This window comes from Condylura cristata, unplaced genomic scaffold (assembly GCF_000260355.1).
Source record: "Condylura cristata isolate star-nosed mole 26May11 unplaced genomic scaffold, ConCri1.0 scaffold00010, whole genome shotgun sequence".
Lineage (NCBI taxonomy): Eukaryota > Metazoa > Chordata > Mammalia > Eulipotyphla > Talpidae > Condylura > Condylura cristata.
The window spans coordinates 3,300,795-3,321,367 of record NW_004567111.1 but is presented as its reverse complement, the minus strand read 5'-3'; positions in this window follow the sequence as shown (position 1 = coordinate 3,321,367).

Sequence of the window (20,573 nt, the reverse complement as noted above, 5' to 3'; positions counted from 1 at the left end):
CTTGGCCATCAGTGGGGCAGGACCACTGAGGAATGTCCCCCAAAACAGCCTGAGGAGATCCAGGGCCTGCCCTGGTGGGTGTGTGGGGAGGGGTGGATGGCCTCGTGGTGGACATTCTGGTGGTGGACGGCCTTGTGAGGGCACGAAGCTATGATTTTGATGTCTGGAAAGATTTACAACACATCAGGCACACAGCCTGTGGATGCCGGATGGGAAGTATGAGTTGACCGGCTTCCCCACATCTGAAGACAGGGCTGTTGGGGTAGTGGAGTCGGAGGCAGGCGCGGTGTGGACGCTGGCCTCAGTGCAGCCAAGGCTCTGGGGGGCTGTCCACGTGGCTTCCAGCACGTGGACACGAGCTTCCACGCGTGAAAATGAGCTGCGTCCTTTTGGGTGTGGCAGGCCGTGGAGCTCAAGGCTCTAAGCTACAATGGCGCGTCCTTAATGGGTCATTGGGCTTATGCAGTGGTTATTCTCATACGAAACCAGCCTCTAAAACATTTCCAACAAGCTTTTAGAGTTCCTGCTAGAGGCACGGTTGATGGTCGTGAAACCAGAAGCCCTTTGCTTGTCTCTTTTCCGGAGCTGTTAAATAGCTTTCTCTACCTTCATTTTCTTTTTTGTCCCCCCAAAGGAAATTTGATCATTTTATTAAGCAAAACATTTTTAGATGCCTTTTTCCCCGCAGAAGTCACACACATACAGGTCCACTCTCTGGTTTCCACTCAACCCGTTACACACAGGTTATATTTTATTCAGGTTTCCTCATTCCTTATGGTCGTATCAGTGGTTCTGTTCATAAGCCAGGGGCGACCGTGGGTGGCATGTGCCAGAAGATCCACAGTAATTTGTTTGAAGGGAATGTTCAGTGTCTAAGATATAGTTGATTTTTATTCTAAAATTTACAATCATTCATTGTTAGCTAATGCTAGGCCTGACGTGTTGTTAGCATGGTGCATTATGGTGATAAGAGTATTATCACTTGCAGGTGATCCGAGCCTGAGACCGGAAGCCGGTACCCCTGACACCCCAACAGTGTTCCAAACCAGGTCACTTCACCCAGGAAAATGAAAAGTAAAATCAATGGCAATAATTTATTTTTAACTAACTGACTCTGACATGATATTAATTCATAGGATCACAGTAAAAAATCTGAATTTGGTGTAAGAGTTATGGGTGGTATTTTATGATGGCGGAATTGGCAAATTCTCTTACCATTATTCTGCGTAGAGGTCAGTGTTTCGCGATGTGAATCAGTGGGGGGAGTTGCAATTATAAAGACGCTTGTGGTTCACTTTTCACTTGTTCATGTACATACACAATTTATTTTATGCGCAATCTGGACACATAACTCAGTAATTATGACACACTTACCGAAAAATATCTGGGCTATGCGAATTTAAAAAATGGTCTTAATAACCTTGTATTTCTTTCTGAAGAACCCGTAAGGGGAATGTGGCTTTTCAGAGACGCAAAGGTAACCAGCAAGCCCCAGGGAAACGCTTCCGCTCTGCAGGGGGCTTCTGCCCGGGAAGGCAAACTAGACGCCTCCCACTTGGGGGGCTGGGGGAATGCGCCCACCTCAGGATGAACCCACATCTTCGCTCAGGCCCAGGTCAGGCGACGCTGGTGGTGACATCGCAATTCTTAGGCAGGTGGTTGGGCCACGAGTCTAAGTGAGAAATCGGGACCCGTGAGCGTCTTTGGTCAAGACTGACTTCCCGGGACGACGCTGCGTGCAATAAGTCAGAGGGAAAAAGATAAGTATCCGATGTTCGCTTAGACTGGGAGCACAGGGGCCACAAGGGAAGCAGACAGAGGGTCAGACAGACACGTTGCAGCTGACCTCGGAGCGGCCGCGGGGGTGGGCGGGAGGACAATGGGGCTGCGCCGGCTGCGGATCACATGCACCCCCAGATTGACAACGGTGCAAAGGAAAAAGTACTTCATCTGCAAGTAAACGTAAAGGGCTGCCCCCGCAAGCATCGCCACGCTGGAGGAAGGTGCTCCACTCTTCCTGACTATGGAGACGTCTCTATGAGCCAGCTCTGGCGGAACCTCCTCCAGCACCCCGCGGCTCTCCCCAAAACATCCCAAGGATTCACATCTCACCCCCCTTGCAACTTACAGGGGACCTCCTGTTCTCCCTTGGACCTCACAGTCCAGCCACGGTGAACAGCCCTGTCCCTGACTCACATCTGTGTGCCTTTGCGCTGTTTTCAGCCCCCCACATCCCCCCACCACCCCCCACACTCCCACACCCGCGCGCACGTCTGCGCCTCACTACAACTCTCCTTGTATTACGGTTCCCCAGTGCCTGTTCTTAGCCTGTTTTAAGTCCTTTTAAGCTGAATGTAGGTTTGGGGTCTGGTTCAATAGGCCCTGGAGCCTAGTAATTCTGGGGGGTCTGTGTGGGGCCCATGTTCCATCCCCTCGTGTAGTGAAACCCTGGAGAATGCCCCAAAGCTGGAGCCCTCAGCGAAGCCTCCCGTCTGTTCCACGCTGGAGTGCTTGCTGCTCTCGGAAATGGCTCTCACAGCCGCGATATTAACACACTGCCCTGGGCTCAGCGCCCTAAGGCAGGTGTGTCACTGGGAAGACCCCACTGCTCCGACTTTGGAAGACACTGGAGTTTACTGGAATGTGACCAACGCTTAGAACAAGAGCCAAGACAAAACGCTACATGTCACCGAGAGAGCGCTAATTTCGTACTACACCTGTCAAACCCTCATGAATACACAATGTTAATATTTCCATATGGTTGGAAATACTAAATAGTTAATAGTTTCCTCAGCGATTTGTTTCTTTCTATGACTTCTCCAGGAATCTCTAATAGTTTTGGCAAAGTGAAATTCCAATATATTCCTATAATCATAAAAATGTACAATAATGGTTTACTTAGGCTGGTTTTGCAATTCGAAAAGCAGAGATACTAATTTTACATGCAGATAGAATCCAAAATCAGAAAATAACAAAAGGATAGCTAGTCCTTGTGTATACTTACTGTTACCAATGCCTCACTCTATTTTTTAAAAAAATGAGAGACAACATAATATTATATTACGTGCAGGTGCACAGCATCATGACTCAATGTTTGTCTAGACTGTGAAATGATCACCCCCAGACTTGTTACCTTCTATCATCTCACATAGTTACGATTTTTTTCTTGGGATGAGAACTTTTAGATCTGCTCACTTAGAAACTTTCACGTGTAGAGTACTCTTAACATTAGACCTCTAGGGTTTATTTGTTTTATAATTGAAAATTTATACTTGTTGACCCCTTCATCCATTTCCCATACTCCTCACCCGCCACCTCTGGGGACTGCCAATTTGCTTGATCTGTGAGCTCCATTTTTGTTTTATTGGTTAGATTGCACATATAAATGCGAGCAGACACTCATTTATTTCACTTAGCAAAATTCCCTGCAGGTCCATGCATGTTGCCACAAATGGAAAGATATTCTTTTTTTTTTGACTAAATAATATTCCAATACAAATATCCATATTTCTATCTATCTACGTGTCTGTCTGTCTCTCTGTCTATTCATCCTTCCATCTGCGGATATTCATGCTGTCCCATGTCTTCGCCTTGGTAAATAGCACTGTAGTTCCTGATCCTTTAATATATGATAGTTGCCTTTTACTTTACTGGGGAGTAAATTTTCTTGATAATTGTAAGATATGGAACGGAAATAAATATTTGGGGTCAAATAAATTGCAGTCTAGAAGCTTCTGTCTCCAGTAGAACCTGTACTGTGAGCCACTCATCTGCATAGAAATCTTTTCAGGTCCGGCAGAAACAAAGGTGCTGGGCAGTGAGGAGAACACGTGACATCATGTAACCCAGTCATCTGGGGGGATGTTTGTGGGGTGTATGTGGGCTTTGTCTCATAGCTTGACTTTAGGATGATGGAAACAGCATAAAATTCTCTTATTTCTATCACCCACAGAATGTGTGAGGCCGGAGTTGGAGAAAACCCAGTTGATCAATAAATAAATGATCACCTGCCAACATCTAGGGGATGCTTGCTATGGTCTGCCCAAAAAGTTACCTCTAGCCAAAGCGATTTGGACTGCCTTTCCCATTTGCGACATGCTGTTAAGCTAAGTTACCTTTTACATCGTTGTCTTTTTCCAAAAGTGTTTACTTGTAGATTCTGGTGCTTTCGATAAAGCAGTGCAGTCAGTGCATCTTCACCACTGAGATGAAGTTCCTGAGGGTGGTTGACTTTTCACTTTTACCTTGAATCACTTCACTCTTGAGTTGAACATTAACATTTGTCAACAGATGAAATGAAGCTAAAATTCACCTCCAGACCACGTCTTTCTTTCAAGGGAGAGAGAAGTACTCTTCCCAGCTACTGATGGAGTCACAGAGGAGTGTATGCATTATACTTCATTTACTCAAGTTCTTGAAAGGGAAATTTGTTTAAAAGCCTTTGTAAATATTCCTCTTCTACATGATAAAGGCCTTTGTGCATATTCCTAAGTTGCTAGAGAGGGGAGGCCTACGTTTGCTTGCTGGCTCTTGTAAATTAGACACTTTGCACGTAGAATAAGTGCGGCCACGCAAGAGGACCACTGAGCTGCAGGTGAATGATGCCATCAGACCCTACTTGGAAGGCTTTTTCCCCAGTGCAATTAATTAAGCAAACAGCACCAGTGTTGGCGCTTTAGACAGATTACGAGAACAAAGGCTCTTCGCTGGTGCTTTCATGCATCTCATAAGTAGACAGTCCTCATAAATCCTGCATAACAGATCTTTTGATTCTCCCTCAAAAGCTTTATCCCAGCTCAACTGGTCCTCATCACCCCAGGAGACATGCTACTTGCAAATTCCTCTATTGCTGTTTTCATTTCCTTTTCAGTAATGGAGTCAATCAGTTTCTCATTATCCAGAAGATCCAGTTGTGGCATTTTAATTTTAGCCAGAAATTTCAAAATTTCTGCTATCAGCTGCTAACTCTGATGCAAATGTCACTTTGGAGAACAAAGACAGGAAACTTTTTACATCACTGCCAAGTAGTGAGCAAATGCAGACCTGATTGAAATAATCATCTGTGGACTTACTGATTTTGATTCTTATTAATACATTAGTGACTCTTGACATTGCACGTTTATTTATAAATTTTCATGACTTATTCAGAAAATTGCAGCATATGACAGTGCTGAACTTTAGCATTCATTCCATTTCTATTTTGGGCATAGACCCACATGGTTCGTGGAGGAGAGGTTTAAGTCCCAGTGGGTAAAAGTTGGTGCACTTAGCTAAGGAAGAATGTCATGGCCACACAGCACAAGTGGGTCTGAATTGTGAGAACAGTTCTTGAATCACTTAGTGTCAATCTCTGCCCCTTTGTCACCCATCATAAAGCTATGGCTTTATGTATCGAAGAGTGAAGGCATGATTACTTAGGTGATTGTGTTTCTGAAGGTGTCTCTATCTGGTCTGCTAACCTGTCAAGAGATTTGAGATCTGTGAAGAGCCTTAACACATCTGGTAGGCTAGTGTGACACGCAACTACAGCTTGACACATCCTCTCACGGTGTAAATGATCGACACGACCTGTTGATGTCACTGCCAACCCTCTGGCTGAGGTGGAGATGGTCAGGCACCCTGCTTTCCGCCCACCTTTTGGGAAGTGCAGCGTAAAGCGTCATCTCTTGAGAGGAGGAGTATTTATGTAAATTACTTGGAATTCTTCTGTACTAGATGTCATAGTTTCTTCTCCACTCAGTCATTTATGTATGTATAGGATCATGAATGTTCATTTTATTAATTTGGGTTGTAATCCAATACCATTTAATTTATTTTGTCGCCCAGATTATGTTAGCTTTAGGCTTTGGGAGTGCTTCCAGTTGGCTACTGTCCAACAAGGTCAACTTGTAAGCATGTCGTGTGTATAGACTACCTACACTATCTAATGTATATTGCAGTATTATATATATAGTTGGAGGGCTGGAAGCTGACATGACAAGCCCAGGGTCTGTGGCAGGAGCTGGGAGGTCCCAGAGTTCTGAGTGCTCAGCCAGGAACTTTGGGTTACTCTGTGTAACAACAGATTGACATGATAAATAGTGTGTTGGAAGATAAACCTGGAAGCTTCATGAATTGCTTAGTTTCAGATGATTCAGTCATTGAACACATGTTTATGGAAACTATTCTGCCACCTGCTTATGAGTGAGGGTGGGACATGATGAGGAAAGCAGCAAGGATGTATGGAGCATCTGGTTAGCCTATGGCATCTGCACGGCCCACGGCATCTGCACACTGGGTTTCATTGAACTGTCACAGCAATGCAATGAGATAGATATTGCTTTTGACATTTTAGAGATAAGAGCTCTAGGTTTCAGTGACGTTAAGTAAATGGCTTAAGGCTATACAACTAGTGAATGGCAAATTTGGAATCCAAATCCAGATATAAATCATTCCACATGTGGTTGATTAAGAAGGTCACCAATGTTTTGCTACTTCTTTTACTGAGAAGTAGAGGCAAATTTTCCTCTCATGGAATCCGGACTGATGTTTTGGACTTAATTAGCCTTCCGACGTCAGTAGAGGTGACATTCTGGAACTTACAAGGCTATACCAAAAGAAGCCTAAAGCTTTCTTCCAGTTTTCTTAGAATATATGGGGGGAGCCAGCTGTCACGTGGGGTTCCAGCTCTGAGGTGGCTATGGCGGCAGGAAGCCCAGTGCAGCCATGTGAGGATCCGTCCACCTCCCAGGTGTCCCAGTTATCTTAGCCCAGCTCTTGGAATGTAACTACAGAGGCTTGCTGGTGACCCAGGCCCTGTTGGCCTCTGACTGCAGTTGCATGGGAGAGCCTCGGCCACAAGGATGAGCCCAGTCAACTCTCAGAACCTTGAGTGACAAAAATGCACTGTTGTTTCAGCTCACAGGGTTATAGGGTAGCTGGCAGCAAGCCGGAACTGATGCAGCAGCAAATACAGGTGCCCTTTCTACCACTGCTTAGCTTCCAGCAAAGCCTCCTGCTGGACAGGGTCCTTGACGAGGTAGAGAACAGGGCAGGCCATTGTGTTACTGTAGGGGTGGGGCTGATGGCCAAGGGGAAGCGGCATGGCTGAGCTGCTGCGTTGAGGGACCTGCAGGAAGCAGGAACCACCGGAGAACCTCCCTGCAGACGCCCCCAGGCAGCACCGCTGCATCCCCACGAGAAGGGGCCTGGCTCCCACCCCAGGTCCAGCAGAGGAGGAAATCTGGCTCCAGGCCCCTCCCAATAATCTCCCAAATAGACTTTGAACTTCAGTCTGTCTCCCATATAGACTTTGAACTTCAAGAGAAAAATGAGGTTATGTGGTATATGTATATTTTTTATTCTTGGTAACCAGCATAGTAAACAGAGTAGAGATCCAAATAATTGCTGAATGAATGAAGGAAATGATATTACGAAAGCTTCATTGTGGAGGGAGAATGAAAGATAAAACAGAAGTCAGAGATAATTGGCGTATTTGGCCAGCAGGTTGATGAGGAAAACCAGTGCTGACTGGTAGGGGCAGAGACAATACGGGACCCAGAACACAGTTTCCCTGCAATGCTAGAAAGTTCCAGAAAAGGTGATTGAAGAAGAAATGGTGCCTCGCATTGAACTTGCCAGGGCTGAGTGGTGATACCCACAGCCATCGAGAGAGAGAATACATTGTGTCCTCTGGGGAGTGTGGCAGTGGATCCTGAGATGTGTCAGCTTGTGTGGCTCCGAAAGATTCACCTGTCTATGCATGTAGTCATCACCTACTTAGGACTCACCAGTCTATTTCAGGAGCTGTGGTAGGCGCAATAATAGAGACTTAAACACAAAAAATGTTTCTCTTTCATCAAGCTTATGGTTGAAGAGGAAGGCAGACATGAATAAATACATAATCATGAACCATATTACTATGTAATCGTTCACTGAAATAAGCCCTGTGAAAAGAAAGCATAGAGTAGAGGCTGTTTATTCTTCACCATTGCCCATTCTGTTCATTTTATTTTATTTTTAAGATTTTGATATTCTTTTTTTAAAAGAATTTATTTATGCATACAGAACTGGGGTACAGGCCAGAGGTGCGGGGGTGGGGGGAGGGTAAGAGGACCCACCAGACAAAGAGTGGGGGACAGAACAGGCAGATCGAGTGAAACACACTGCTGGGGGGAGCAGCCGGTCGGTCAGGAGGGTCAGCTCCCTGGCGGGGGATCGAGCTCATGGGGAAGCGGCTGCTGATAGCTTTGCAGTATTGCACTCTAACTCGTTGCACTACCAGAGAGGGTCCCCCATTCTGTCCCCCATTCTGCAGCAGAGAGACACCCCTGCCATTTGCTGGCTGTGCGCCTTTGAAATGTCGTTTTTTTTTTTTTTAAAGATTTATTTACTTTTGCATACAAGAGCTGGGGTATAGGCCAGAGGTTTGGAGGTCAGGTGAGAGGATTCACCAGAGACAGAGTGAGGAGCAGATCAAATAGATCTACTGAAATCCACTGCTGAGGGGAGCAGCAGGGAGACAGGAGAGGTCTGCTGTGCCATGTGGGTCACTCCCTGGCCGGTATTGAACTTGTGCTGCAGTGGCTGGTGATAGCTTGATAGCACTGAGACTTAACCCCTTGCAACTGCTAGGAGGCCCCAAAATGTTACAGTTTTACAAACAAAGAAAATGAGGTTTAGGGGCTAACAAATGCGAGCTCAGCATTTTGAGGTCACACACCACGGTGGAAAGACAGTGTACTCTGGGGCCCAGTGCTCAGTTAGATTACTTCCTGAGTGGGTGATCTTGACAACATCACTTAAAACCTTAGACCCTCATACTTAGCATGCGAATAAAATTAGAAGAAAGAAAGATTTTGTGAAACTTCTAGAAGGTGTTGGCATCACGAATGGTGAGGAAATGTATGCTCTCCTGACGTAATTCCAAGCTGCTTCCTAGGCAGAGCCTGGCCTGGGTGTTAGTACGTGTAGAGATCAGAGAGTTTCTGTAGGAGGGGAGCTGCCTGTCGGGACCACTCTGCTCACGTAACGACCCTTGTCCTTCAGGAGCACAGACTGGGAGGTGAGGCCCCAAGGACATTGAACCTGGACCCTGCGACTTACCGGTGACCAGGTTCTGTTGTGTTTTTACCCAGAAGGTAAATGTGACCTTCTGGTAAAGTGATTACCAAGTTCTAATGGTGAGATCTCAATGCAGCTTCAATGTCGTCATTTTTTTAGATGTTTTCCCTTACAGAAATTCTACCCCACCTCCCAGGAACTGGGGACATTCATCCTTTCAATGTACTCTCAGAAATTGGTCTGAGCCTGAAGCAAAAATACTACTGTCAAAGTGAAATGACTAAATAATTAACAAGGGCACCTACTCAAAGATGAGATTTGGGAATGGTATTGATATTAGTACTCAGCTGAAGGCCTAAGGTGTGTCATGGATATTTAATGAAAGTACTTGGTCATCACTGTGATTTAAAAATTCATCCAGTGACATGGGCTTCCGAAGGATGTCAAGAAAGGGTTTGTTCCCCTTTGTCATCTCAGAGGGTGTTGGATGATTTAGAAAAGGTTTCTTCTGTAGAGTAACCCACAGCAATGTCCTTCCCTGCAGAGCGACAGGGAAGGAGGGTGTGCCTGTGGTAGCTGGACATTTGTTAGGAGCTTGGTAAGATCCTGGGCATTTCAGAAGGGTGAGGAGATGGGGTACAGTTCAGATGACACTTTTAGAAGCTCAACACAGGGAGCAGGCCTGGAGGAAATTTGCTTGCATGGTGGTGTAATTTGATCCTATGGCGAAGCAGAGATTTGCCTTTTGCAGAGTTTTGTCTCTATCAGATTATTATAATTCTTTCTTCATCTTCTCCTTAGACCATTTTCTTGTACCCGTTGAAGGTGGGGGTTGACTCTATGTCTCAGTTCTGGTGCTGGGTTTTAGCAATTCTCAAGTAGAAAGCCTGACATCTATGCAGAAACTTGAGGATGGACATCCAAGAACTGGAACACTATTTGTTGTCTGTTATCTTTATTTTATTTTTTGATAAAACTAGATGTACAAGTTGAGAGAAGCTGGAACTCAACTAAGTTATGCTGAGGAGACATTCTTTTATCCTTTGGACTTATTTTTTGCACAAGTAGATCATCTATAGTTAAAATAATTATGATACTTGGAATTTATCCAGTTGTGTAGTGGGTAATTGCAAAATTGCTTTGTTTAATTATGTGGTATTTTATAGGAGGACATTTTTAACCTTTGTCACTAGCGCCAAATGGAAGGAGACACAGCACTTCATAATAAGTATCATAATTGTAATTGCATCTAAAGTTTATTTAGAAGCAATTCATTTTTAAAACACACTTTAATTGTGTGACTTTTTTTGAGTAGGTAAAAATTGCCAAAATAAATTGGTTTGTGATAGCGCAAGTAAAACAAGAATAAGTGCTTGTTAATAGTCTGCTCCACTATTCAAATTCCCCCAGTCCAGCCCCAGCTAACAGACATTCTGACAATTCATTTCTGAAGCACAAGGCAGAGCTGATATAATCAAGCGGTTCATTAGAAAAGATCAGAGGATTCAAAGTACACTTTGAATGAGAACTAAAGTCCTATGTTTAAAAAGGAGATCAAAGTGGACCCCATGTCTAGAAGATTCCTGGCATGTGTTATGATCACACTTGACCTCTATGACATTCATCCTGAGGGCATGTACGTAGTCTTGAAGATTCAACGGTTCCCCCACTGCCTTTCTGATTTATGATTGCCGGGGGGCTGACGTGCAAGGCAGTGTGAAGCTGAGACCTCAGGCATTGTTTTTATTTTTCAATTCTTTTGTCTTTAAAACGTGGCTACTCAGGTTGCACCTCCAAAAGGCGGGGTGGATTCTGTACACTGTGTTTTGGGGGTGTTTAAAAATTTGACCACTTCCATCTATGTGACAATGACTCCTTACACTAGCAAGTGGTAGAGAGGACTCACAGGCGAGACTCAGGCTGGCTCCCCCAAGTCTGACCAGGGAGGGAGAACGTTTATGGATCTGGGAGACGTGGATGTCACCCCGAGACAGGGACTGAAAGGTCGCCTGTGTGGTTTAAAATCTTCTTATATGCTTCAGCATATACTTCTAACTCCTCAAGGTGACATTTGAAACAAGAAAATATTACCTTCTTAAAATCCTGAGGGTTGTAGGAAATAAACACTGCTTGCTCTGAGGAGCTCGATGAAATGAAAGAAATGCATGTTGTAAAACTCCATCAATGATTTTATTAAAGAAAAACAATAATGACAAGTGTGTTTGCTTGTGATGTGTTTTTATTTTGCTTTTGAAGTCTACGTAAACAGAGTATTGTCTGTATTTGCTATCTTGTTTTAAGGTCAGCTTTTAATATGTCCTCAAAATTTCAGAGATTTAGTAATTGCCTCTGATAAGACATTTAAAAATGTCTCCTGCATTTCTGTTTCCCTAAGAAACTTTAAAAACCTCCATTTGAGTAAGGTGGAATGATGGTGGAGAATTTCAGAGAATCCAGCAAATGTGCTTACGATTGTGTGATAGGATTTTATCAATTACAAGGCACATCCTTCATTTACTGATTCGCTAAATCTTAATTGAATGTCTTCTTTGCGCTAACTTCTGTGCTGGTATGAGATTTAGTGGTGAATTTACAGATGATTGCGAACTAGGAAATATTGAATCTTCAGCCTTCAGTAGGTGAAAGAAGATGATAACAAAATCTTCCAAATATTTTTGACCAATTGATTTCCCCTACAATTTTAAGAAACCACATTTACACTTACATTATTGTGTGTGCTTGTGACAATGATTATTGTGTCAGCTATAAATTGCCGAAATTACCCAACCAGCTTTGTCAGATCATCTCCTAATCCTCTTACTTTTTGAGTTGAAAGAACATGCTTAGGTATCCCCAAATGTACACATGTCACATTTATGGAGACACATATGGTACACATGATATTCTATGTATTTTATTTTTCATTCCACATAAAAATAATCTAAGCATGCTATGATTGATTTTCAATGACCTAGGGCGTAATAAAACTCTCAGTGCGTCCTTTGGAACAGTAAATCACGTTTGAACTGTACAGGGTAGATTTCCAGCTTGCAGTCTCACACACGAGCACATAGATACATTTACTTGCATATACTCTTTCTCTATAAATATATATGCAGTGTTATATAAATTGATACCAGAACAATTCAGTCAACAGGAGTTGAGGCTGATTACCGAGAGTTTAAGTGTTCCCGTATAGTCAATAGAATGATTTGTTGATCTTAGGAATAGAGAACAGATGAATTTTTTTGATGGAATTTAACATTTTTTAGGTCATGAAGGTTTAGAGCCACGGACTCCAAACTCCACAGATACATTTTAAAAGCAAATCCAGCCAAAGATTAATTTTAGTCAATTATAATTTCATTTGTTTGCTTTTAATGCCATTATGAGTTTTAAGTGGATTAGACAAACATTACTTACCAGTAGGAGCACAACAGTGATTCTGGGAAGTGTTAACCAGGGTCCCCCCAAAAAGGAGAGCAGATCGGATTCGCTCAGGTTGGATTCTGCTCTAGGTTTGCACTTTGAGGTGACTCAAAATACTCATTGACCCATTAATGTATTGAGAGGGACTTCAATAGAGGAGACCACAAAAATCAACAAAAATGCCTATTGGAATTCGCTTCCAGTTAACAAACTTAGTTGAGCAAGGGAAGTCTGCTCTACTTCACAACTCGCACCACGCTGAATATTTTTTCTTTACTTTGGCGTGGAGGCTTCTGCCTCAGCACCTGCTCTCCATGGTCTTCCAGACATCTTGCTATTTTTTATTGAACTAAGATGCATGATAGGCTTGTTTCAGGTGAGCGTCACTGAGAGTTAATGTGTGTATCTACTGATGAAGTTCACTGCTCAAAGTCCAGTTCTAGCTTTTTCCTCCACCATTGTTCCCTAACCCCACTATATCCACCTCCATACCCTTCTTGTAACCATGAATTGAGTTGACAGTCCAGAAGTTTTTATTTCGTTTAGATGATCAGTTTGTTTTCTCCATATTCTGCCTAGGAATGCAATTATAGGGTGTTTGTCTTTCTCTGTCTGCCTTACCTCAACAAACACACTTTTCTGTAGGTCCACCATCTTGGATTTCACCTTTTTTTTTTTTTTTTAAAGATTTATTTATTCATATAGAACTGGGGTACAGGCCAGAGATGTGGAGGGTGAGAGGATTCACCAGAGACAGAGCGGGGAGCAGAACAGGCAGATCGACGAAGTACACTGCTGAGGGGAGCAGCAGGCGGGCCAGGAAGGTCCGCCGCGCCATGTGGTCACCTCCGGGGCAGGCGGGGATAGAACTCATGCGGAAGTGGCTTTAGATTCTCAGTGCAGTGCTTTAACCTGCTGCGTCACCAGGGAGGGCCAGGATTTCACCTTTTTTAAAAAAAAATTTTTAAAATTTATTTTTACATACAAGAATGGGGTACAGGCCTGATGTGCTGGGAAATGAGAGGGTTCTCCAGAGACCTTGGATTTCACCTTTTTTTTAAAAAAAAATTTAAATTTATTTTTACATACAAGAATGGGGTACAGGCCTGATGTGCAGGGAAATGAGAGGGTTCCCCAGAGACAGAGCGGGGAGCAGAACAGGCAGACTGACTGAAACCCACCTGCTGAGGGGAGCAGCAGGTGGGTCAGGAGAGGTCAGCCAGCCAGGGGGGTCTCACTTTCTGGCTGGGGATTGAACTTGTGCTGCAGTGGCTGTGGCCAGCTTTGTAGTGCTGCACTTTTATCTGTTACACCACCAGGAAGGGCCCAGGAGAGACATTCTGAGAGGAGAGTTGTTTTATAAGGAGGGGGGAGAGCATCAGAAGTTCATAGACTGCCTACTGTGTGTGATGGTTATTAGTCACCATCTCGTTTGCAAATTCTTATGATTTTTCTCGCCAAGGTGACGAAGCCATCTGCAGAGACGTTAAGTCACTTGTCTCAAATCTCATACTAAATGGAAAAACCGGAATTCCAACTCTGAGCTGACTCAAAAATCTGATTTCTGTCCCTGATTGCATGGTCTCTGATTGCCTGTGATAGGGAGAATCTCACCCGTTCTAACATGGACATGTAGGTCCCCATTAGGAATAGATGTCCGGAAGCATTGCAGATGGGGTGAGAGGTAATAAAGACTTGACTGCCACAAGCACTCTCCATTGGTAGGGCCTTCCTTGGGTGTGACTTTGGGTCTTGTTTTGTCAGCGGGACAGTAGCAAAGGGAAGATGAGAAGTTTGGAATCTCAGAAGATGCTTATTACAACCTGCTGTCTCATTCCTCGGGTGTCCTGAGCACCCAAGGAGTATGTCCAGCTCACCCACTGGGTGATCACGGACAGGTGGCTGACCGCTGTGGTCTCAGCTCACACCCCCATCTTAGGAAGGGAAATCCCGATAGGACGGGAGTCCAGAGCCAAAGCCCAAGGAAGCTGTGCCTGGTCTACTGGAGAAATTGCCCAGCTGGCCCCACAGCAGCTGAGCTGGAGGGATTGTGATTGTTTTAAGCTGCCATGTTTTGCTGACTTGTTATGAAATCACCTGCAGCCAATCCCTAGCACAGCAAGTCACTGAGGAAACAGGATAGCAGCAAACCACACAGAATTACAGAAGGGGTCAGATCACCAAGAGGGGGGAGCACGGAGTTTCCGTTTACTTGTTTCATTAAGTTTATTTCAATAATTTAATTTTCTTTAGAACACCCCCAAATGCACAAAAAAGTTGCAAGGACCTCTTCATTGGCTTCTTTATTTAAATTTTATGACTTGTAGGATGGCCATCATTCCTAAATATAGCCACTGCGTCAGGAGAGCCCTTCACACGTTGTGCTCAGCTGGGCTTGCTGCATCCCCTTCTTACATGGAGGCCCCTTTCCTTTGTCATCTTGGCAGATTCTTGCTTTGCTCTGTGCCAGAGAGTCCCTCATGACTGAATTCATGGAAAGGGTCGGTAAGGAGGAAGCACAATTGGGTGGAAAAGAATGGAAGAATATGCATGGTAGGAATTAGCAACCCCTTTCCTTGAGGGTGCCTAGATTGGGCATGGTGCTGCCCCCCTGCAGAGACCCCATCCGTGAGGCTCCAGGAAACGCTTAGCAATAGCAGCAGCAGCATTTTGAGTAGCCACACCCCAAACAAAGACAAGTATCATATGCTAGGGCCTGAAGAAGCGACACCCCACTGACTAACCTCTTCAGGGAGTTGAGATATCAGGGTCGCAAATCCAGGGTGAAAATCAGGTGAGATATTTGGCTGAGTAGTTGCCTCTTGGGTTGAGGATCCAGTGAAGCTTCTCCTGTGTGACTGCTGATCCCAGAGAGACCCCACCTCTGCCCTAGACTCACTCCTGCTCTCCCACAGCCAACACTGATCACAAAAGAGTCTTGGGACACTTGAGTGGTGACTTGAGTAGTTTACCGAAATAGCTAAGCTTTTCAAAGTAGACTTCAGCTGTCAGGAAACTGGTTTGTTTCTTTTGTACATGCTACTCGAGGTAAATAGTCACCAGAAGTAGAGGTAGGGGAGTGACACAGTTCTAGGGAGCCGGGAGTTGTTTTTTCCTACAACGTTTCTGGGGTGATTATCTGCTCTTTGACTCTGGTCCCCTATCTTGCCCAAGCCACCGCTGCCTGATTGACTCTTTACTGGCGTAATTCACATGTATTTTCTGGTGCCTCATTAAACATTTCTGGGCTGCTGACAACATTTTTATTATTGAGAACCCACAGAGAATTTAGTGATGTTAGAGGATTGGGGTTGGTATTGGAAATGATCTCACAGTTCTTTATGCCATTAAAGGAGGGTGAGTGCGGGGATGGGAGAATGGGCTGGGGACCGCGGTGGTTTGTGTTACGATTCTGCCTGTCTGTTCTGGGATAAAGTGAGTTAGGCTGACAATACGAGCTTCTATTACCTGAGGTTCAGTACACTAAAAAAGAAACAGCGGAGGGGGGTGGTCAGGGTAGAGGGAGGGAGGAAGGGGGGGGGGAGACAGCCAGAGGGGAGGGAAAGGAGAGAGAGGAAGAGAAGGAGAGAGAGGGAAGGGTCGGGTGGGGGGGGGAGCAGTGTGTGTGGGGGAGAGGTAGATGGTCTTTCCCGGTGGAGTCTACTCAGTAGCCCTTCATCGTACTTCTATCATCACTCCCAAACATCCTTCCATGTTTGTTTTCTTCTCTTTAGCTCACCTTAAACTTAGAAGCCAGAGTGTTTGAGATAATTGTTTTTTATTTAATACCTACATCTTGAAACTTCCACTGTTCTCTGTATGTCTAGTGATCAGTTTCAGTAATTACATTTAGGGATTTTGAGCCACAGCGACACTTAGCTGTGTGTTTGGTGGCGGGTTATGTGCATCATTCCATTTGAAACTGGAATGATAAATAAATGATAAAGCGAGGTGGGGGGCAGATGCTGTCTTCGCACGACAGCCCCTCCTACCTGTGTCCTTCCACTGCCTTCCTTGGGGGTTTTCACAATGCATGGAAACTCTAACATGAAGTTTCTGAGACTTGGGGCTTGACCTTGATTGTCATTGTGTACACAAGAACTGGGAAGGGAAAAACAGCATCACAGGAAGGAGATGCAGGTATAATTTATAAGCAATTGCCCCGCTCAACTTAATTACTACTCTTCAGAGAGAGAACAGGGAGTATGCTTCCTTTGCTTTAAAAAAAACACGGAGCAACGTTCAACTCTGGATGTAGAACATTTGATTCTAAATGTGACCTTTTAATCATCGTGAGTGTACGTGGCTTCTCTGCATCACAGTCTGGGTGGTGGGGACGCAGGGGCTAAAATATGCCCAGAGTCTGTCCCCTCTTACCAAAGCAGTGCACTCGCCCAGCTGATCCTCGGCTGTGGGACTCGAGCTCTCATTCACTTGAAGAATGCCGGGTGTATTTCTTCTTCTATTTGTGTCCACCTCCGGGTTGAAATTATTCACTAATTCCCTCTCCTTTCGGCGGTCTGCAGGGCGAGCTGCTTCCTCAGACGATTACACATTCTTCGCCTCCATGCTCAGCCCAGCCTTTCCTTCCTGACACATCAATCACTGTGATGAAATTTGTTGATCAGGTTTATTTTGCAAATGATGCACTTTGCAAAGTCCCAGGTTCCTAGTCATTTTCCATTGCTGTCTAGACGAGACTAAAAGTCTCCATCAATCAACACTTCGAGATTAATTTTTCCCTCTCTGTGAAATGAAAAAAAAAGTGAATTAAGAGTTAAATTAGGCTTCCTGGCTTATGTATTTATTAATCAATCAACCTTCCACATAATACTAAATTAATGTTTATGGTACAATATCCGCATACCGATTTCTATGTCTGCCAGCTTGAAAATAGTGCTGAAGCAAGATTCTATCTGCTGTGAACATTTTTATAATGAGCTGCAGCTCTGGAAACACTGGAACCCATTTAAAAAGTGACCTGAATAATCTCTCAGAGAAAATTAAATGGGTGAAAGATCATGAATAAGAAGTAAATATATATTTAAATAGCATGAAGAGGGCATCTATTCTAAACTGTACAATTCTTGGTTTTTCTAAAACAAAATACATCTAGATAATTTGGGGCAATTTGGGGTTCCATGACTTACAGATGTTCTTCCTTTGAATATACATATCCCCAATGGCACACATATATACCCCAAGTCTCTTAGTAGTCACACTTCTTACTATTGCATGTATTAAATGCTTCTAGCACTCAGAGAAGGATATAAATACCCCTTTATATCTAACAGGTTTGCTGTCCTGCAACATTGGGGCGTAGTGTGGAGGTCAGTGACTAAAGGTGGCCTTCTCCTTGGTTTTGAATTCCAGCTTTGCCTCTAATACTAATAGCATAAGCAGGAAATTCCTTACATGTTTGAATGTTGAATGTGAAGTGGGTATAGGAACACTTACCCTAGAAGGCTGTCTTGGGCTCCAGTGGCATCCAGCAAAGCCCTGGGCTCGCAGCAAATGCCCAGTGAGCAGCTGTGCCCCTAGATGGGATTTTACCTGCCAGAAAGCAGTGAGGGCTATGCTTTCCAACACCTGTTCTCTTATTTCTGAGGAGCACAGTGGGTTCTCAGCGCTTCGGATCTGTGGAAGAAAGATGTGTTGTCATTTCACCTAAAAATGAATAGTCAAGTGTGGGCTTCAGACTAGAAACCCGATGTTACCTGGGAACATGCTGGGATCTCAGAGTCCCAGTCCCCACCAGGATCTGCCTTTTAACAAAACCCTGGGAGATTGACACGTGTGTCCAGGTGGGAAACTGGGAGCTGGGCCGAGGGGTGAGGGCAGGGGCTGCCTGGAGCTCTAACGGTAGATGTGATCGTGAGTCCCGGACCAACGGCACTTCCCGCCCAGCCACCCAGTCGGGAGGGTGTGGAGGGGGTGCTGAGAGGATGCCTGTGCTCCAGGGCTGCGTGGATCAGAGAGTGGCTTGTAACAACGCGCTCACAGGCTTGAAAGGGTGTGCCAGCCGCTCCCATAGCGTCTTCTATATTTCAGCCTGATCTTGAGTCACAAGCAGAGTAAGTGGAAGACCTAAGGGTTTTGTTCTGCCCCAAAAGAGGCATTCATTCATGTTATTAATCATGGCAGGAGTTTCTTTATCAGCGACACAGGCAAAGTGGCAGTGTGATCATGGGTGATCACGGGCAATGAGTGAGGAAACCTGACGTGCAGCCAGGGGAATGGGGCGGGACACTAGCAAATGTAGTTTCCTGCTTTCTGACTGACTGTTCATTGGATCGCTCCATCTTGATTGCCGTATAGCTGTAAATATAGGTGCCTACATCATCCATCCATCCACCTACCCACCCACCCATCCACCTGCTATCCTTCCATCTATATATCCACCATGTACCTACCACCCATCCACTTATCCAACCATCTTCTACCTCCCATGGGGCCTCAGTACCACTTGGGGCCTCTGCCCCTGTGCGTGCCTGGCCTCTCTGTGCACCTGTGTGTGCGTGAAGGCTTTGGGTAAGGCCTCCTGCATGGCCACCTTAAGACAATAGCCCACATCACGAGGCAGCTGGGGACGCCTAGGTAGCTGTTGACTGGCTGTGTGGCCGTGGTCTGAGGTGGTCTGGGAATAGCTCTGAAATGACGCCATCACCTGCAAGGGAAGTCCTCCGGTATGTGTGTCCAGATGTTCCTCCATTCCCCGAAACCTGATCAGCCTTTGTCTCCCCTGGATCCTGCTTCTCCTGCCATTGCCACGTTATCAGTCGTGCTTGTTTGTTGCTGCTAATAAATAGCGAGAGGGTCGCTCACCAGGCAGCAGAGTCTCGCCTTGCACCCCTGCTCCACGACTTGTCCCTCAGTGTGTCCCCGGGATGTGCTGGGGAGTTCCCGACCCAACATTACCATGTTTTTTTCTACCAATCTTTCCCTTTAGTCTTCTGAGATCAGTGATCACCTTCCTTGTTTCCCTCAGGCACAGCAACAGCATCCCTCTTCCTCCTCTCCCTTTCCTTTCCTCCATCTGGGCAAATGTAGACATGGAGTCATCAGATGCTTGGAAAGTGTTTCTAACAGCTGAGCTGGTCAAATGCTGTTGGCACTGTGTTGGGAATGTCCAGTTTCATAGAACACGACTTCTTCACTCCTAGATGACTCTGAGCTCCACTCCCCTCCCCTACGTTCCTGACAGGCCTCTGGACGACTGGATGGGCCCCAAGAAGGTGCAATGTTGCACACACATTGTGCTGCAACCTGCTCCCCTTTCACCTCGTTCTACGTCACCGTGTTGGGGGCTACCATGAAATCCCTTGAGGAGGGGAGGCTCAGTTTAGGCTTTTGTTGGCATTTGGGTTCTGCACACCACCTGGGTGATAAGTTGTCCCACGCCCCTTGGAACCTCGCGGGTGTGGGGAGCGCGGTGGGGGCAGGGCTGGCCGTGGGAAGGCGCTGGAGCAGGCATCTCAGGCGGTCCACACCAGCCCCAGCACTGCGAGAATGAGATTTTGATACTGAGACGGATCCTTCAGTAGTGGGGAGTTACTCCCCGCTGAGCCAAACTGCTCATTTATCTTGTATGTGACAAAAATCTGCTCCGGCATATGGTTTCACCTTTGATAGCATAAAGAAAAGTCACTTTAATTGCTAGTTAAGAATGCCGGGTTACTTTCATTTTCAGACTCTTTATTAACTGTGATCTATTCCATTTAAAGCAGCAATAAATGAGATTTGGTGTTAGCCTCCCAATTATGAAATTTCACAGGTTCTGTGAGAAACTTGAGATCACCCCTAGAGACTCTGAGCCACTTACATTTAAGACTTTAGCAGACCCTACGGGCAGGCGAGTGGCCACGCATAGTAGGTTCTTGAGTGCTGGAAGCCTTGAAAGCTGCATGGATTAAGCGTCCCCCTGTTTCCTTTCAAGCCCCTGCTCCCGCAGGTGGGGCGAGAACGCCCTTTCCTCTCATTCAGTCTGTCCCGTTGGAACCTGGGCCTCAGCTAGCTGCCTCAGACACGAAAGACTGTGCCTCCCACGGAGACAGCTAGCCCGGCCTCTGCCGGGGATGCTGCTTCCACTGTGAGCCTGTTGT